This window comes from Anabrus simplex, chromosome 1 (genome assembly GCF_040414725.1).
Source record: "Anabrus simplex isolate iqAnaSimp1 chromosome 1, ASM4041472v1, whole genome shotgun sequence".
Lineage (NCBI taxonomy): Eukaryota > Metazoa > Arthropoda > Insecta > Orthoptera > Tettigoniidae > Anabrus > Anabrus simplex.
In genome coordinates this window covers 569148235-569167135 of record NC_090265.1, presented here as the reverse complement: position 1 = coordinate 569167135, position 18901 = coordinate 569148235, and positions in this window count along the sequence as shown.

Genomic DNA, 18901 nt, shown 5'->3' with positions numbered 1-18901 from the left:
ACTCGGTGGCTGAAACGGCACGATTTGGTGGTGAGGTCATATGAGGCAAATGGATAGGATAGGTTACTTAGGTGAAAAATGAACTCGGTCATGGAGGGTAAGAAAAGTAGAGGGTGAACAAGGCGACGATGGTTAGACTCGGTTTCGGATGATTTAAAGATCAAACGCATGATTTTAAAGGAGGCCATCGAGATAGTTACAAGTAGAGGATTGTGGAGGAGTTAATACATTCAAAGAGACTTGCAAACTAAATGCGATAGTCTGTAATGAATATGTATCTATCTATGTACGTTTATTGTAGATTTGTTGAGCGTATTCGAATATGCCTATGAATTGTCTTGTCTTGCAATAATTTAAGGAGTTTCTAGTAGTGATTAAATATTGGATCATATTTAATCACTATTTCTGATGAGGACACGCGGAAATACAAGTCATGGTTTGCATATTGTGCTACTACACATATTTCATCCTCACATTAAAGCTGGACTGGCGTATTGAATAAAATGTTTAACATAATTATTTCATGGAGAATACATAATTTCTAAAAATGTCTAAATCAATCACCAATATTTTTTATATATTTTATATATCACAATAAATAGTCATGTGGTCGAATATGTTCTTGTTCAGAAGTAGAAACTGAGTGCGAGTACGAACTGTCTTTAATATTTGTAAATTTAAGCATAAAACTCAGAAGACATCGTGCCCTCAAACTTTCTTGATCGTTCCACAGTTCTAAATGTACACTTCATAAAATTTCACTGCAAAGAAACGATTCGCAGTTGGATAATCTTCATGTCATAATGGCGTAGAACGTCATGTTATGATTAAAACATTTAAATCATTATTAGTCAATGATATTTACAAAGTATTGGAGCTGTGAACGGGCTATAGTATACATTCAGTCCCTCCTTTGTAGCATAGTATCAAAGAAGTTGACACTTTCTTTTCAAATTAACTTGAGCTCACTATTCCAACCCTTGTATTTATACATATATTCCTCTTTTTTCTCGTTTTTCAAATTATTGCGTTTTCTGACCAACAATACGACTTCTTCAATTCCTTTATGAGGAAATGTCATAATAGGATTTCAGATTAGTAAATAAAGAATTCGAAATGCAGAATTATTCAATGGAATTGTTTTTAGTATCTTTCATGTGTTCTCTTTAGAATGTATCAGTGATTGTCCTGTTAAGTTGAGAAATTACGCACTGCACTAAAGGTTGTAATTTAGTTCATAAATTTTCTCTTCACTCCCCCGTGTTCTTGATAGCTATGTAGTCGAAAACTGGGTTCAAGTTTGCTTCACTCCGGTACTTTTATAACATATAGTGAGATTTTCATAAAAATTGAAGCCACAAGAATAATTATATCCCTATGTATTATATTATCAGTACTATCCACTGCACTGGACTATGAGTTACTATTTAGAAAATTATGATTTATACCCAGTTTAAATTTGTTTGAAATCTTCTGGTATTCTGGAGGTGAAAAGTTCATAAGGTCATATCGTCATTCCAACTTTTGAAATCGATGTTCCTATCCAACGTGCCTGCATACCTTTCTGTCACATATCCACACCGTTTTTGAATGATAACGTTTAAAATTACTCATACTCCACACTATGCTTGCCCAAATAAAATAATGAGGGCAGGATAAAGTAGGTTATGTTTCTCGCATTTAACATTTCATCATACTTAATGTTAATTATTATCCAAATATAAAACACCTCACTTGTAAGATATAAATACACAACAAACATTATACATATAGGTTAAATTTTACCGAAAAAAAAGTATCTACGAGGAATTTATACAATATTATGCGCTTTTCTTCTTTGAACGTCTATACATTTTCGGCATGACGTTGAAGACAGAAGTCTCTGGTTGTGACGAAAATCCTTATCCTTTGCAACGTGATAATGAGAATGATGATGATACGATTATACTAACACCGGGCTGAGTGGTTCAGATGTATGAGGCGCTGACCTTGTGACTCCAACTTGGCAGGTTCGATCCTGGCTCAGTCCGGTGGTATTTGAAGGTGCTCAAATACGTCAGCCTCGTGTCGGTCGATTTGCTGGCAAGTAAAAGGACTCCTGTGGGACAAAATTCTGGCACCTCGGCGTCTCCGAAAATCGTTAAAGTACTGTAGTTAGCGGGACGTAAAGCAAATAACATTATTATTGATTATACTAAAAGTGGGCATCATGGGATCAACACATCGAATCTCTATGCATTTGCTGGTTTATTTGATCGATAACTACAGTTTTCAGTTCAGAGATGTGAAAACCGAGTGCTATGGTCACTAGGTTTGAATTCCGGCCAATGAATGTCCGATGTTTGAAATGATAATGGGGGTGTGGCCTCCGGAGAGTCCTGGGGCAGGTGTTCCGAGTTGACACCATTTAGGTGACCTGCGCGTCTGTGCCGATGGCCATACCCATGATGAATTGTAATGCTGAAGGCATCAATGAAACCCAGTCCCCGATCTAGAGCAATTAACTAATGAAAATTAAAGTCCCCAGCCCGATAGGGAATCGTAACCAGGACCCCCTGGACCAATGGTCAGCATGTTAACCATATGCCGTTGAGCCGGACGAATTTTTAAATGAACATCCACGACCCTGTTGTGATATGAATTCCACGTACAGTTGAAGTCTGTGATTGTGATCATGATATCAACAATGAAATGAAATTGCGTATGGCTTTTACTGCCGGGAGTGTCCGAGGACAAGTTCGGCTCGCCAGGTGCAGGTCTTTCGATTTGACTCCCGTAGGCGACCTGCGCGTCGTGATGAGGATGAAATGATGGTGAAGACGACACATATACCCAGCCCCCTTGTCAGAGAAATTAACGAATTACGGTTAAAATTCCCGACCCTGTCGGGAATCGAACCCGGGACCCATGTAACGAAAGGCCAGTACGCTAACCATTTAGCCATGGAGCCTGACATATCAACAATCATGCAAAGTTTCACGCCTGCCTGCTTGCTTGCTTGGTAGCCCAGTTGTACTCTTCCTCTACCACTTCACTACAAAGGCGGAACTTACCCACTTACCCACTGAAAACCTGTCTGTATCCCCATCCGTCTAAGGACATCCTACATCTTTCTGTGATTTTACGCTATCAAAGGCTTTCTTATAATCAATAAAGCACCGAGCTCGATAGCTGCAGTAGCTTAAGTGCGGCCAGTATCCAGTATTCGGGAGATAGTGGGTTCGAACCCCACTGTCGGCAGCCCTGAAGATGGTTTTCCGTGGTTTCCCATTTTCACATCAGTAAAATGCTGGGGCTGTACCTTATTAAGGCCACGGCTGCTTCCTTCCCACTCCTAGCCCTTCCCTGTCCCATCGTCGCCATAAGGCCTATCTGTGTCGATGCGACATAAAGCAACTAGCAAACAAACAAAAAAAATCAATAAAGCACATAATTATCCATCCTAGCCTCTCGCTCTTTAAGATACATAATGGATTTCTTTGCAGATGGGAATTAGACATTCTACCAGCTTATGTAACGAAGAAACACTGGTCCACGAAGAGAGGCAGTATTTAGATGATGAACGATTGGGGAGACGCCTCCCACATCAGTTGTATTTGTAACCTTCCTAACTGCATTTCATAAAACTATTAACTTATTGAACATCACTTCACGCCAAGCGAGACGTTCCCTAGTGATAATGCAGATACAAATTTTAGGTTGTTTATAGTTATATGGATTATTCCTGAAATGAAGGACGGATAACTAACGATGACGTGTTATGTTCTGAAGTTACAACGCTGGCGTTGGCTATGTCGTTTCTCCTCTAGTGTAGGAAGATGAAGTCAGATCTGCTCTTAAATCATTAGCAGACCGAAAGGACTCTGGGACTGACGGAATTACAGCTGAAATATGGGAAGCCACTGAAGAAGGTTCGGTCAAAATGTCAACAGCATTATGTCAGCAGATTTGGAAAACCACCACTTGCTTGCTCTTTCCTTTTAATTCAATCGCTCTCATAGAGCCAAAGAATCCGAAGTCAAACCTCCCTTGACATTTACATAATCCGTTCACCCACCCAGGGTTTTTTCCCTCGGAATGAGCGAAGGATCTCACCTCTAGCGCCTCAAGGGCAGTGTCCTGGAGCGTGAGACTTCGGGTCGGGGAATACACCTGGAGAGGAGGACCGGTACCTAGCCTAGGCTACCTCACCTGCTATGCTGAACAGGACTGGTTGGGGGATGGGAAGATCGGAAGGGATAGACAAGGAAGATGGAATTAAGCGTCCGTGGCCTTAAGTTAGGTACCATCGCGACATTTGCCTGGAGGAGAAATGGAAAAACACGGAAAACCACTTCGAGAATGGCTGAGGTGGGAATCGAATTTCCCTCTATTCAGTTGACCTCCCGAGGCTGAGTGGACCCCGTTCCAGTCCTCGTACCACTTTTCAAATTTAGTAACAGAGCCGGGAAACGAGGCCGCACTCCGGAAGTGGCAACTAATCACACTAACCACTACACTTTAGAGGCGGACGCTGTACCCGTTTACAGGGTTGATATTAAGGGTATTCACATGTTAATATCCCCTGGTACCTTGCCTGTGTATTTGATGATCATTCCACCCCTGGCCCTGTTCTTTGACTAGAAATGACATAGCCAACGCCAGAGTTGTAAGTTCAGAACATAACAAGCCATCGTTAGTTATCCGTCCTTCATTTCACGAAAAATCCATATAAGTATAATAAACAACCTCAAATTGGATCTGCATTATCCCTAACAAACGTCTCGCTTGGCGTAAAATGATGTACAATCGACGATTATGAATCAGTCTCCGGATCAATCCTGAACTATAGGCCTATAGGCAAATGTTCACGTTTATTTTACTAATGAAGAGAAGCTAATATAACTGATCTTTAAACTTCTTGCATTTAAACAGGATGAATTAGTTACGATGTTGTTGCAAAATTTAACGATGCGCGAGTTTGTGGCTCCATTTGCACTCTATTTTATTCCATACGCGATAAATGCGTGAAAGTGACGACATATTTTTCACCCGCTAACGCTTTCGCCGTGTCGAAAACAAATGCTAGCGGCGATGGTAGCGCTTGAGTGACAGTGCAGGTTAGTCACAAACGCGGCCAGTAAACAAATGAATAATGGAATGGTGTGACGTCACCCTAGTATCGCTTCGTTCCGTCAAGCCCTCTTTTGTTTCTGTTTTTCTAGTGACAGTGATAGAATTCTGAGATAAAGGAAGAGCTGAAGACATGTAATCCCTTGTAATTCTCCATCCCAGCTTCTCGTCTATAAGATGCATAATGGATTTCTTTAGCAGAAGGGAAATAGACATTCTACCAGCTTACGTAACGAAGAAACACTGGTCCAAGAAGATTGGCAGTATTTAGATCATGAACGATTGGGGAGACGCTTATCACATCAGTTGTATTCGTAATCTTCCTAACCACATTCCATAAAAATTGCCGAATGAGTTGGCAGTGCTATACGGCTGTGTAGTTGAACTTGCATTCAGGTGGCGGTGGTTTCGAATCCCATCGTCACATAGTCAGCCCTGAGGACCGTTTAGTATGGTTTCCTACTTTTACACCAATCAAATACCGGGGCTGTACGTTAAAAAGGGGATCACGACAGCTTTATTCCTAGTCCTAGAACTTCGCTATACTGGGGAATTAATGCGACGCACATTTCTTAACCTTTAGTGTAGGAAGATGAAGTCAGATCTGCTCTTAAATCATTAGCAAACCGAAAGGACTCTGGGATTGACGGAATTCCAGCTGAAATATGGGAAGCCACAGAAGAAGGTTCGGTCAAAATGTCAGCAGATTTTGGAAAACTGCAACATGGCCCACTGATTGGAAACGAACCATCTACTGTACGTTACTATAGCAAAAAAAAGGAGATCTATTGGGCTGCACAAACTACTGTACTATCGCGCTAATATCACATGCTAGTAAGGTATTGTTAAAGATCACACAGCAAAGATTAGAACCTTACATGGAGCGTTAACTGTCCAAACGTTAAGCTGGTTTTAGGAGAGACAGAGTAACCAAAGGTATCATTAGTGATTTGCATTGGACTGTATAGAGAACAAACGAATATCGAAAAGAGATTTATATGTGCTTTATTGATTACTGGCTGATGTACCCGTGCTTCGCTACGGGATTCTCAGAAAGACTGTCTTTGTGGTTTTCCTAACTGAAGTCAACATAGGTCATTACAAAAACGTCAGTAGGAATGTAGCGATTGAAAGGAATGTTATCATATAAAATACTCTATGAAATGAAAAACAGCATATTTTCTCACTTTTAATGAGCAGTACTACGGTGCCGATCTAACAGTCCAAAGTTCCAGAGTTGGAATGACCAGGCCGCAGCCAGCTGTAAACACTCCTCTGCCATTATTCCGTCAAATATGCACATTGCTCATTCCAATCAGTGCCTCAGAGTAGGGATCGAATAGCTGGAATACTATGATAAACCAGTGTCTTACGTACCAGTAGTATCAGACAATGTATGAATCAGAGGAATGACATGCTAAAGAAGAAATTTATCTAACTCCCCAGCTACTTCCCGCCAATATACAGGCAGGCTGTTACACTCGGTACGACCGGGCGAGTTGGGCGTGTGTTTAGGGGCGCACAGCTGTGAGCTTGCATCCGGGAGATAGTGGACGGGCAAATGCTGGGGCTGTACATATATTTTTTTTTTTTTTGCTATTTTGCTTTACGTCGCACCGACACAGATAGGTCTTATGGCGACTACGAGAATGGGAATGGGAAGGAAGCGGCCGTGGCCTTAATTAAGGTACAGTCCCAGTATTTGCCTGGAGTGAAAATGGGAAACCACGGTAAACCATCTTCAGGGCTGCCGACAGTGGGGTTCGAACCCATTATCTCCCGGATACGAGCCCACAGCTGCGCGCTCCTAACCGCACAGCCAACTCGCCCGGTGTGTACATTAATTAAAGCCAAGGCTGCTGCCTTCAAACTCCTAGCCCTTTTCCTATCCCATCGCCGCCATAAGACCTATGTGTGTCAGAGCGACGTATAAAACAAATTAAAAACTGTATTCGGTACGCAGCAGTAATCCTATCTATCGGAGATGAGTGACAACAGAAGACACAAAGCACATCACAAAAAACAGTGGTCAATGTAATGCTTTTGTAGATCAATTTTATGAGCTTTCTCTATTGTAGGCCTTCACATTTAGTTTTCTTTCGACCCTGTGATATTAGGGCGTCTTATAAAACGTAGACTGTAGTTCCTTACTCTCCGACTGTACATGCCGGTTTTCATTAAATTCTGTTTACCCATTTTCTCGTGACTCGGCGCTGATATGGACTTACAAAAATCCAAATTCATGAATATCTCTGTGATCATAGCCGGTACGGTAAAAATATGCATGACACAAATGATCGGAAATTTAATATTATATAACTGTATTTGTGTAGTATTTATCGATACGACCACTAGTAACATAAATATATGAGAATAAAATTTTAGCCCTTCCCCTAAACTACCATTTCACTAAGTGTGAATCAAATGATTTATGGCCTAGATTGTAGCGACTAATTCTCCGACTTTGCGTACCAATTTTTATTAATATAGGACCACTAATAACTTAAATATTTCAGAATTAAGTTTTAGGCCTTCCCCTAAACTATCTTTCAGCGTGATTAAAATTATTTATGGCCTATATTGTAGCGACTTATTCTCCGACTTCGTATACCGATCTTCATTAAATTCTATTCAGCAGTTTTCTCGTGATGTGACAGAAAACAGACAGACAGAAATTACGGAAAATTAAAAAGTACATTTCCTTGTTACTGTTGACACGACCGGTACAGAAAACCCATCCTTTTTAAATTCTGAGCAATGTACGGACAAAACTCTTATTATCTATCTATCTATCTATCTATCTATCTATCTATCTATCTATCTACATAAGGTAAGAAAGCCTTTGATAGCGTAAAATCACAGAAAGATGTAGAATGTCCCGAGACGGATGGGTATATCTGTGTACATGGGGATACAGACTGGTTTTCAGTTGGTAAGTGGGTAAGGGTCCGTCTCTGTGGTGCAGTAGTTATTGTAATTAGCTGTGACCCCCGGAGGCCTGGGTTCGATTCCGGCTCTGCTACGAATTTTGAAAAGTGGTAGAATGGCTGCTACGGGGTCTACTCAGCCTGGGGAGGTGAACTTGATTCCCACCTCAGCCGTCCTCGAAGTGGTTTTCCGTGGTTTGCCACTTCTTCTCCAGGCAAATCCCGAGATGGTACCTAACTTACGGCCACGACCGCTTCCTTCCCACTTCCTTGGCTATCTCCTCCGATCTTCTCATTCCCCCACAAGGCCCCTGATCACCCCTGTTCAGCATAGCAGGTGAGGCCGCCTGGGCGAGGTACTGGTCCTCCACCCCAGGTGTATCCCCCGACCCAAAATCTCACGCTCCAGGACTCTGCCCTTGAGGCGATAGTGGTGGGATCCCTCGCTGAGTCCGAGGAAAAAATCAACCCTGGACGGTAAACAGATTAAGAAAGAAAGAAAATGAGAAAGAAAGAAAGAAGGGGTAAGGCCGGGAATTCTCTCCTTATCTGTTCAACTTGGAAGCTGAGTGCATCATGAGAGAAGCTGGGACATATGAGAACTTTTATGGATTTAGAATTGAATACAAAAAAACCTACGTCATGCAGACGACACCATGTTGGTAGCTGAAGGTAAGGATGACGTGGAGGCTCTTACACAAAGTAAAAGAGCATAGTGAGAAGATGGAACTCAATCTAAATATAGATAAGACGAAGATGTCCAGATACATGACGAAATAATCAAAATGGTGGATAATTTTTGTTTTCTTTGTCCAACTATAAGTAATAATGGCTCTAGCCGTTCAGAGATCCGCCGACGATTAGCACTTGGCAGGACCCAAATATCCTGTGGTTTGCTTATTATCCCAGTACCGCTTTAGCGATCCTTACCTGGGCTGTAGTGGAAAATAAGTATAAAAATAATAAATATAGTTTTCATTGATATTAATAATAATAATAGGTGTGATTGTTGAGATGGCATTTATATGGAGTGTATTGTTATTGTAGAGTATTTGGGGAGCATGATTGACTTCTATCGTGCCATGGCTGGTGGGATAGTTCCTGTTAATGCTTGTTACAAGGACAGGTAGCCGACTCGGTGGTCACCCATCCGGGTAGTAGCCATGCCCAATGTTGCTTCACTGTAAATCTGTCAGTGTAAGCGCCAGAGGGCCCTGTCGTTGTTATGGCACGAGTTTATTAATGTTTCTCGTGTGTCAGATGTTCTTGACACTGTAACTTTGTGGAAATGATATTATTGTGCAGCTTTGTTGCGCACCCGCCTCAGTTACGGTTACCGTGTGTTCCAGCGCTTTATTAGGAAGTGAGGACTGTTTGGGTTACTTGGCTGGTTTAAGATATTATTAGCTGTCTGTTAGGCATGATTGGTTGTTGGTTCTGATTCTGGGCAGATAGGAATTGAAGTAAGAGTAAGTTGAGAAGGAAGGTGGGGTCTTGGTTTAGGTGGTTTGTTATTTCCTGTATGAGGAGTCCAGGGTTCGAGGGTGGTTGGTTTTTATGACTTGGTGATGGTTGGGGTTTTGTGTGATTGTGAAGGTGTTGTGCATGTCTATAGTGTTGTTTGATTGCCTTCTTAATAAAAGGGCAACCAGGAAATGAGGCCGCGTGACTACCAAGGCAGTTCGCGCACATCGCCTGGTCCCTTGGTACCTCACAATCAGGGTGACGGTGGGGGCCGCCACACCGATTGCATTTGGTAGGTTCAGTGCAAGAAGCTGCTGTATGATTTAACTTTAGGCAGTTGTAACATTGTATGATTAGTGTTGTGTCGGGGGGGGGGGGGGGGGGTGCGGGTTCGAGTGGCTGTGGTAGTGCAGTGTGCTGGTGTCTTTTTGGTTCTAGAAGAGGGTTTTTTACGCTCTCTCCTAGTCTGTGTGTACTTGGATGCTGTTTCCGTGCCCGGTTGTGAGACTGATTGGGTCTCAGTCCCGGGATCGGTTTCCTGTTGCAGGGGTGAGGGAGTGCTCGTGTCCGGTTGCGGGGTTAATGGGGCCTCGCTTCCGTACTCTTGCTCTGGGAGGTTGGTGTTTGGGTGAGGTTGGGTGCTCGTGCCTGGTTGTGGGACTGATGAGATCCCAGTTCCGGGTTCGAGGTCTGGTTGGGGGGATAGTGGGGATAAGAGAGGGGGATCAGTGGTTACTGGTAGTGTGTCGTCAGTCTGTGTTGCTGTGTGTTCTTGTTTTTGATGTGTTTGTGCATACTTGTTGTAGGTGTGTGATGGCGGGTCGGTTTGAATGGCTACTTCCTCAGTGGTGGGGTCTGGTTTACTGCAGACGAGAAAAGGGATTTTATGAGCTTCTAATTGGTCCTCTATTGCTAGGGCACTGTCTTTATCGTTGCCTGGAAAGATGAGGATGTAGCCATTTTCTGTTTCTTGTAACAGGTGGATTTTATAACTGACGTCAAAGATGGCCATGTATACTTGGAATCTGAGTTCGTATATTCTTTGCTTTATGTCAATTATGGGGTTATATGGTAATGGGATGATAATGGGATGGTATATACTTTCAGGTCCTTGGCTGTGGATTTCGAGGGGTCGGTGAAAAGGTGAGTGGGGGTCTTGGTAACTTGGCATTTCCCTTGCCATGGTTGGCAGGTAGGAAGTCGGTGTCCAGGCTACTCGATCCACCTCGGTGGTCCCGACGGGGGGGGGGGGGGGAGGTGCTGAGGGCCTTGGGTGTTCTAAGGAAAAACACTGGAACGGTCAAACTCTGACGACGACCGGCGCGCTATTCGCTCAGTGGGCACGGTCGAAACAAGTGTAGTTTTTCCATGTCTCAACGGGACGAGTTTCGAACCAGTGACCACACTGAGGGCTCTGACAAATGCTCTGTGCCTGTGTCTACTGGGTTTACAGGCTGGGTGTACTGCCTGTTCTTGGCTGGCAGTTGTTAATTGTTGTATTCAAATAGGCTTTGGCTGGTGGCCTATCTGCAGGAGTTCGCTGGTTTGGCTCTTGTGCTTGGCGATTTGATGACTTTGGTGAGCTGGGGCTCACCGGAGATCTGGCAGGTGACGGCAGTTGGATTAGCAATCAGGGTGCTGGTCTTGGCTGCCGGTGCTTGATACTCTCGATGTAATGTGTCTGTCCACTTGGCAGGACAGTATTCCAAGGTCTACATAAGATCTTCAGGTCATCAGATATATCTGTGCAAGCTAAGGTCAGAATGGTTAACCCCATTCGCTGGGCGATGCGGCGAGATCCGCGGCTACAAGTCCCTTGCTCGGTGGGGAACGCGGATATATCCGCCGATTCAAATTACTTTTTTCTCAGTTGCCTGCCTGCAGAGGTTTATTTCCTTTTCAGCAGCGTATTCCGGATGAGTCTGCCCTCTGATGTGAATTTTTTCAACTATGTTCTCCCAATACCAATGCGTCATCCATGAGTTGCAACATAAAGAACGCAACTGACTTCCGGGCAAGAACAACCTAAGGCCTAATAGCTCCGTGCTGATGCTTTAGCTCATCGCTTAAGGCACAGATTTTTCCCATCGTAACATATGGATGTGAAAGCTGGACCATAAACAAGTGTAATGAAAAACGCGTTGATGCTTTGGATCTATGGTGCTGGAGAAGGGTTTTGCGTATACTTTGAATAGCCAAGAAGACTTGGGTCGTTCCAAACATCAATCCAGGTGTATCTCTTACTACATTCATTTCAAGGTTACAACTATCATATGCTGGCATACTATGAGGCGATCTGAATCCTTAGAAAAGGCAATCATGCTTGGAATGGTGGAAGGGACTCGACGAGGAACTTACATGCCATTGAAGATGCGTACTGGATAAATGAGGCCTAACGCGTATTTCATACCAGACCACTAAGCCCGCTGAAATGTACACGTCCACCGACCTTAACACGTAGGAACTTCCATCATAATGAATTATGTTACTAATGGTGTTCATACCTCCATTACTTTTTTTTACTGACATAAACATGGCAATGAGGAAGTAAAAAATATAATAATAAATAGGAAAGTTAACTCGTGTCCTCGCTCTGAAGTGGTGCAGCTCTTTTCAGGCACACCCCCAATGGAGCTGCTTGTATATTTCTGACCTCATACAAGCCTTCCTGCCATTCATAAATGTCTAGCATTTTCAGGAGTCGAATCCGGGACCCGAAGAGGGCAGCTAATAGCGCTAACAGTTACGCTACGGGGTGGACTAAAGTGAACTCGTGTCCTTGTACCGAGGTGAGGCAGCTCCTTTTAACCACAACTCCAATGGTAGTGATCTCTATGTACTTTTTTTTGCTATTTGCTTTACGTCGCACCGGCACAGATAGGTCTTATGGCGCAGATGTTATGGGAAATGCCTAGGAATGGGAAGGAAGTGGCCGTGGCCTTTATTAAGGTACAGTCCTAAAATTCGCCTGGTGTGAAAATGGGAAACCACGGAAAACCATCTTCAGGGCTGCCGGCAGTGGGGTTCGAACCCACTATCTCCCGATTACTGGATACTGGCCGCACATAAGCGACTGCAGTTATCGAGCTCGGTGTGTACCTTTTTAACAACACACCAGCCGTCCTACCAATCTTAAATAACAGCTGATGGTGAATTTGTTTGGGGCTCGATAAACCTACATAACAGAATATAAACGAAGGCATTGTCGAGCAAATAGTTACTAATGGCTACTCTTAACATTTTTGTTTCGCAAGTGTGTGTAGGTTAGAAACGAAGGAGAGCAAACGGTCTGTAATATCTTTTCGAATTCCATATACAATGAAAAAAGAAACAAACAATTTTCAGGTTGGCGTAGTTCTGTCAATACTGAGGATCGAGCACGGCTTCATTCGACTCTCTTACACAAGATGTATTCATAAGTGTTTTTTCAGAAGTGACGGCAATTCAATGTGAACCATTATATGTATGGAAAGTGAATCTATTAATTTTTTAACTACTACATATGACTGTGGATAGGGGCTTCTAGTACCGTGTGCTTATTTTCCATTCTCTGTTACGCTGTGAATTTTTTATAGTAGCACTGTCGATTATATATAACAGTTTACATTATGTATGAAGTGCTGCGAAGTCAGCACTACATTTTTTTCTGTGCACAGGATGGAAGAACTGAATTTATTTCGTTGGTGTGTGATAATCACCCCGCTAGACAGTTGCCATAAATCACCTGGGATCACCAGCTGTCCCCGTCACACTCATCGGCAAGACATTAGTGCTGGCCATGATTCATGGTCGCCATCTGATTGCCGAGACCTGTCACATTATTCCTGCATACAGCAGCAGCAGCAGCAGCAGCAGCAGCTCTGACACAGCTCCTTCTGCATGTGCGTGAGCATCTGCAAATACCGAAATATCGATGTGGTCAGATAAAACTATGCAGAGTATGTAGTTCCCTAACCTAACCAGAGATTGCTTCCAGCAGGAAGTAAACCAAGTAATTAAAACTATTTTAAGATGATTATATCTACAAAATACAGGGCTTTTTACTTGAAATATTTTATGAAAACATTATAAATGTTTTGGAAGGTATAAACCCCAGGTGCTCTCAACTCAGGAGTGTAGATGGCTGTGTCTAAGCATTTGCTTCTACCAGATTCATCACTTTCATTTTGTCTTACCATTTTCCATTGGTCAACACTTGCCTTCCGACCCTGAGAGTATTAAATGTGCCAGGCCTGGCGGACCCACTCATGTTCATATCACTTTTTTAGCCATTAGGTTCATTATTTTAAGAGTCAGAACCTTCCAATTTCTCTTAAGATAAGTGTTCAAACATATATTGTATTGTACTCCTCCATAAAATAGTAATCACCCAAATCACAGGGTATAATTTACACGAATTATTTCTTATGACATACTGAGCGAATATGGAGAAAGCTACCTGTAGGTTTCTGCGTAAAACACAAAAATACCAAAAATAATCGATCAAGAAAATTCCTTCAGTTCCAGGACAAAAATAAAAATAATATAAGAAATTATTTACACAGAGATGTCACGGAAAACTAATCCGGTTTCTAAGTGGAAATTCTCATGGCTAGAAAAGTAATAATCATAATATTATTGGCTTTACGTCCCACTAACTATTCTACGGTTTTTGGAGGTTCCGCGGTGCTGGAATTTAGTCCCACAGGAGCTCTTTTACGTGCTAGTAAATCTACCGACACGAGGCTGACGTATTTTAGCACCTTGAAATATCACCGGACTGGGCCAGTTTCGAACCTCGCAAGTTGGGGTCAGAAGGCCAGCGCCTCAACCATCTGAGTCACTCAGCCGGCACTAGAAGAGTAAAGAGCCGCAAGTAGCAAAATGTCGTTGCCTAACGTATCAGTTTCAATAATAATAATAATAATAATAATAATAATAATAATAATAATAATAGAAAATCAGACAAAACACAAATATTCACAGTATTATTAGAAAACGCAGGCTAAGATTCTATGGACATATTAAAAGAATGCATCCAGACAGACTTACAGATAGTCAAAAGCTAAAACAGACACAGTTAAATGGATGGGCGAAATCAAAACCGATTAGAAACAGGCAGGAATTGCACCAGCAGATGTCCAATACAGGGTAATCTTGAGATCCAAAATTCACAAAATGCAAGTTGACCAAGAGGAAGGACCAAACAAGAAAACTGGAACAACCTGGTCTGAAGACAAAATGGATGCCCACAGTAAAAGAATGAAAGAGATATGGGCACAGACGAAGGCAAATGCACGCCTCTGAGTACTTTGCGTAGTCTTAATGGGTTTATTACCGGGCGAGTTGGCCGTGCAGTTAGAGGCGCGCAGCTGTGAGCTTGCATCCGGGAGATAGTGGGTTCGAATCCCACTGTCGGCAGCCCTGAATATGGTTTTCCGTAGTTTCCCATTTTCACACCAGGCAAATGCTTGTGCTGTGCCTTAATTAAGGCCACGACCGCTTCCTTCCAACTCCTAGACCTTTCCTATCCCAACGTCGCCATAAGACCTATCTGTGTCGGTGCGACGTAAAGCCGCTAGCAAAAGAAAATGGGTTTATTCGCATATACGAGTATATAATGCTACTTGTTTTACGCTCACTAACTACTTTTACGGTTTTTTGAAATGCCCAGGTGCCGGAATTTCGCCTCGCAGGAGTTCATTTACATGCATATAAATCTATGGACACAAAGCTGACGTATTTGAGTACCTTCAAATGCCACCGGATTGAACAGTCATCCAACCCGCCAGTGTATCAGTTTTATGTCAATTGAAGTGGAATGTTGTTGAAACCAGTGAATGGTGGGAAGCGTAAAAGCTATTTTATTTAGTGGAGGGTAGTGGTGGTGGTGCTCGATCGATCCGTGTGCACACCAAATGTAGTTAGAACTCATCACAAATTCAATAACGTATTAAACTGCAGTGCAGTGTCCGGAATACACGCGTACTCACAAGTGACAGGTCTCAAGTACAGCAGCCTCTCTTAATGAAGCTGCTTCGTTCATTAGCCTGCGGGAGGTGGCGGTGTATCCACACCTATGGATCTTAACAGAAATATTTAATAATTTGTCCAGAAAATTTTATATTTTTGCAGTCAACAAATAATAATAATAATAATAATAATAATAATAATAATAATAATAATAATAATAATAATAATAATAATAATAATAATAATAATAACAATAATAAACAATGTAAACAATGTGCTTTCTATCAATAATAATAGCGTATGGCCTCCGGAGAGACCTGGTGCAGGTCTTTTTCTAGTAGACGGCCTATTAGGCGACCTGCATGTCTGTGAAGATGAGGGCCCTACCTAGAATGATTTCTAATGTTGAATACGCCACACACACCCAGCCCACGAGCCATTGGAATTAACCAATTAAGGTTAAAATCCCCGAACAGGCCGGGAATCGAACCCGGAACCCTCTGAACCGAGGGCCAGTACGCTGACCATTCAGCCAACGAGTCGGACTTTTTATCAATATATATATAGGCCTATAATAAGAGTTTTGTCTGTACATTGCTCTGACTTTAAAAAGAATGGTATTTCTGTACCGGTCGTGTCCCCAGTAACAAGGAAATGCACTTTTTAATTTTCCGTAATGTCCGTCTGTCTATCTGTATGTATGTATGTATGTATGTATGTATGTACGCGCTTCACGAGAGAACAGCTAAAGGGATTTTAATGAAAATCGGTATGTAAGGTCGGGAAATAAGTCTCTACAATCTAGGCCATAAATAATTTTATTCACGCTGAGTGAAATGGTAGTTTTAGGGGAAGGCCCAAAATTTTATTCCTAACTATATAACTAAAATTATATAGTATTACGTTTCCGATCATTTATGTCTCATACATTTTTACCGTACTGGCTATGATAACAGAGATATTCATGAATTTGAATTTTTGTTCCCAAGTCCATATCAGTGCCGAGTCACGAAAAAATGGGCGAAAAGGATTTAATGAAAATCGGTATGTAAAGTCTGGGAATAAGGTGCTACAGGCTACGCTATAAATAATTTTATTCACCCTGGTCGAAATGGTAGTTTATGGGAAGGTGCCTAAAATTTAATTTTAATTACCTATGTTATTGGTACTATTGGATGGTACTACATAACACAAGTTATAGAGAATGCAATTTCCGATCATTTATGTCTTATTCAGTTTTACTGTACTGACTATGATAAGATTGGTGGTGAAAATATCACAGATGAAAACTAAATTTGAAGACCTATAATGTGGGAAGCTCATAAAATTGATCGACAATAACATTATATTGACCATTGTTGTGATGTGCTTTGTGTCTTCTGCTGCCACTCAAATCCGATAGATAGGAATACTGCTGCGTAGCGAGTATAACAGCCTGCATGAATATTGACAGAAGTAGCTGAGAAGTTAGACCTCTCTCTTCTTTAGCATACCATTCTTCTGGTGTATACATTTTTTATATAGCATTCGTGCTATTCAATCCCTACTCTGGGGCACTGATTAGAATAAGCAGTGTGCACATTTAAGGGAATAATGACAGAGAAGTGTTCACGGATGTCTGCGGCCTGATCATTCCAGCACTGTAACTTTGGACTGTTCGATCTGCAGCGTAGTCATCATCATCATCATCTGTTTACCCTCCAGGTTCGGTTTTTCCCTCGGACTCAGCGAGGGATCCCACCTCTACCGCCTCAAGGGCAGTGTCTTGGAGCTTCAGACTCTTGGTCGTGAGATACAACTGGGGAGAATGACCAGTACCTCGCCCAGGCGGCCTCACCTGCTATGCTGAACAGGGGCCTTGTGGAGGGATGGGAAGATCGGATGGGATATGCAAGGAAGAGGGAAGGAAGCGGCCGTGGCCTTAAGTTAGGTACCATCCCGGCATTCGCCTGGAGGAGAAGTGGGAAACCACGGAAAACCACTTCGAGGATGGCTGAGGTGGGAATCGAACCCACCTCTACTCAGTTGACCTCCCGAGGCTGAGTGGACCCCGTTCCAGCCCTCGTACCACTTTTCAAATTTCGTGGCAGAGCCGGGAATCGAACCCGGACCTCCGGGGGTGGCAGCTAATCACGCTAACCACTACACCACAGAGGCGGACTGCAGCGTAGTACTGTTCATTAAAAGTGAGAAAATGTGCATTTTTTCATTTGATCGAGTAATTTATCTGGTAACATTGCTTTGAATCGCGACATTCCTACTGTCGTCACTGAACTGACCACTTCAGTTGGGTAAACCACAAAGACAGTGATTCTGAAAATTCTGTAGCGAAGCACGGGTACATCAGCTAGTTATCCTATAAAGAGACCGCAGATTTCCAGAATTTTGCCCAAAACACTCGACTCTTTAATGTCAACAAACTTGCTGATACGAGATCGTCGCATTTTTAAGTACTCTTCGATACCTAGTAACTGCTCCTGGATTCGATCTCGCTACTTTCAGCACGGTGCATTGTGTTTTCTATTTCAACTAGAACAAGTTTTCCGTTTCAGTCTCATACTATCCTTTAAAAGTGACTGAAGTGTAAGCAATGTCGTTAACATCATTCCAAACAGAGAGAGTTGTTATATGAATGGTGTTGAAGTGTTGCTCGTAAGGTTGATTGGTGTTTATATTTCAGTGGGCTTAGCAGACTGATATGTAACAGAAGCGACTTGCTCAGAAAACTACCTGACTTCTCAATTCCCTATTTATTTATTCAGAAAGAATGAACACTTCCCATATAAGGAGATTGCCCTTGAGGACAAAGTATACTATATACATTTATGGCTATATAAATGATTTCTGAGTATGGATAATGAACCTTTTAAGGCTTTGAGAACCACGGTTTTTGTTAACGACTGTGATAGATTGAACCTTGATCGGAATTCTTCAAATAACTTCGGAATTGTTCCTCTCGCACCGATCATGAGGCCTATAACCTCGATGTTGTCCAGTCCGTATTCACATCGATAGAAGGGGATAGTTGGTTCGTAGATGCTTTTCTTTTCCTCGTGTACTTCCCTGGGCTGATTAGCGCACGATTAAAACCGAACCGTAGGATCAATAATATATCCATTGGTGTTATTTTTGAAGGCTATCATATCAATCCTACGGGTACTGCTGTACTCCGATAATCCATGGACCTCTTCGTGAACTGTGTCACCAATGTCTCGTAAAGACTGAGCGATGGAGCTTCGTATGGCATGGTGTCTAGTAAGTCGCAGGGTTTCGCCGTAGGGGCAATATCCCAAGACATGAGAGAGGGTTTCTATCTCGTTGAGGCAATGCCTGGCACGGCTCGAACGGCTGCGACGTTAGCGGTCATCTTTTTAGAGCATCACGCCAGTCAGTGCAGGACAGGCCATCATGGTGTATTATCCAATTGTTCGCTGTAAGGTTTTCTT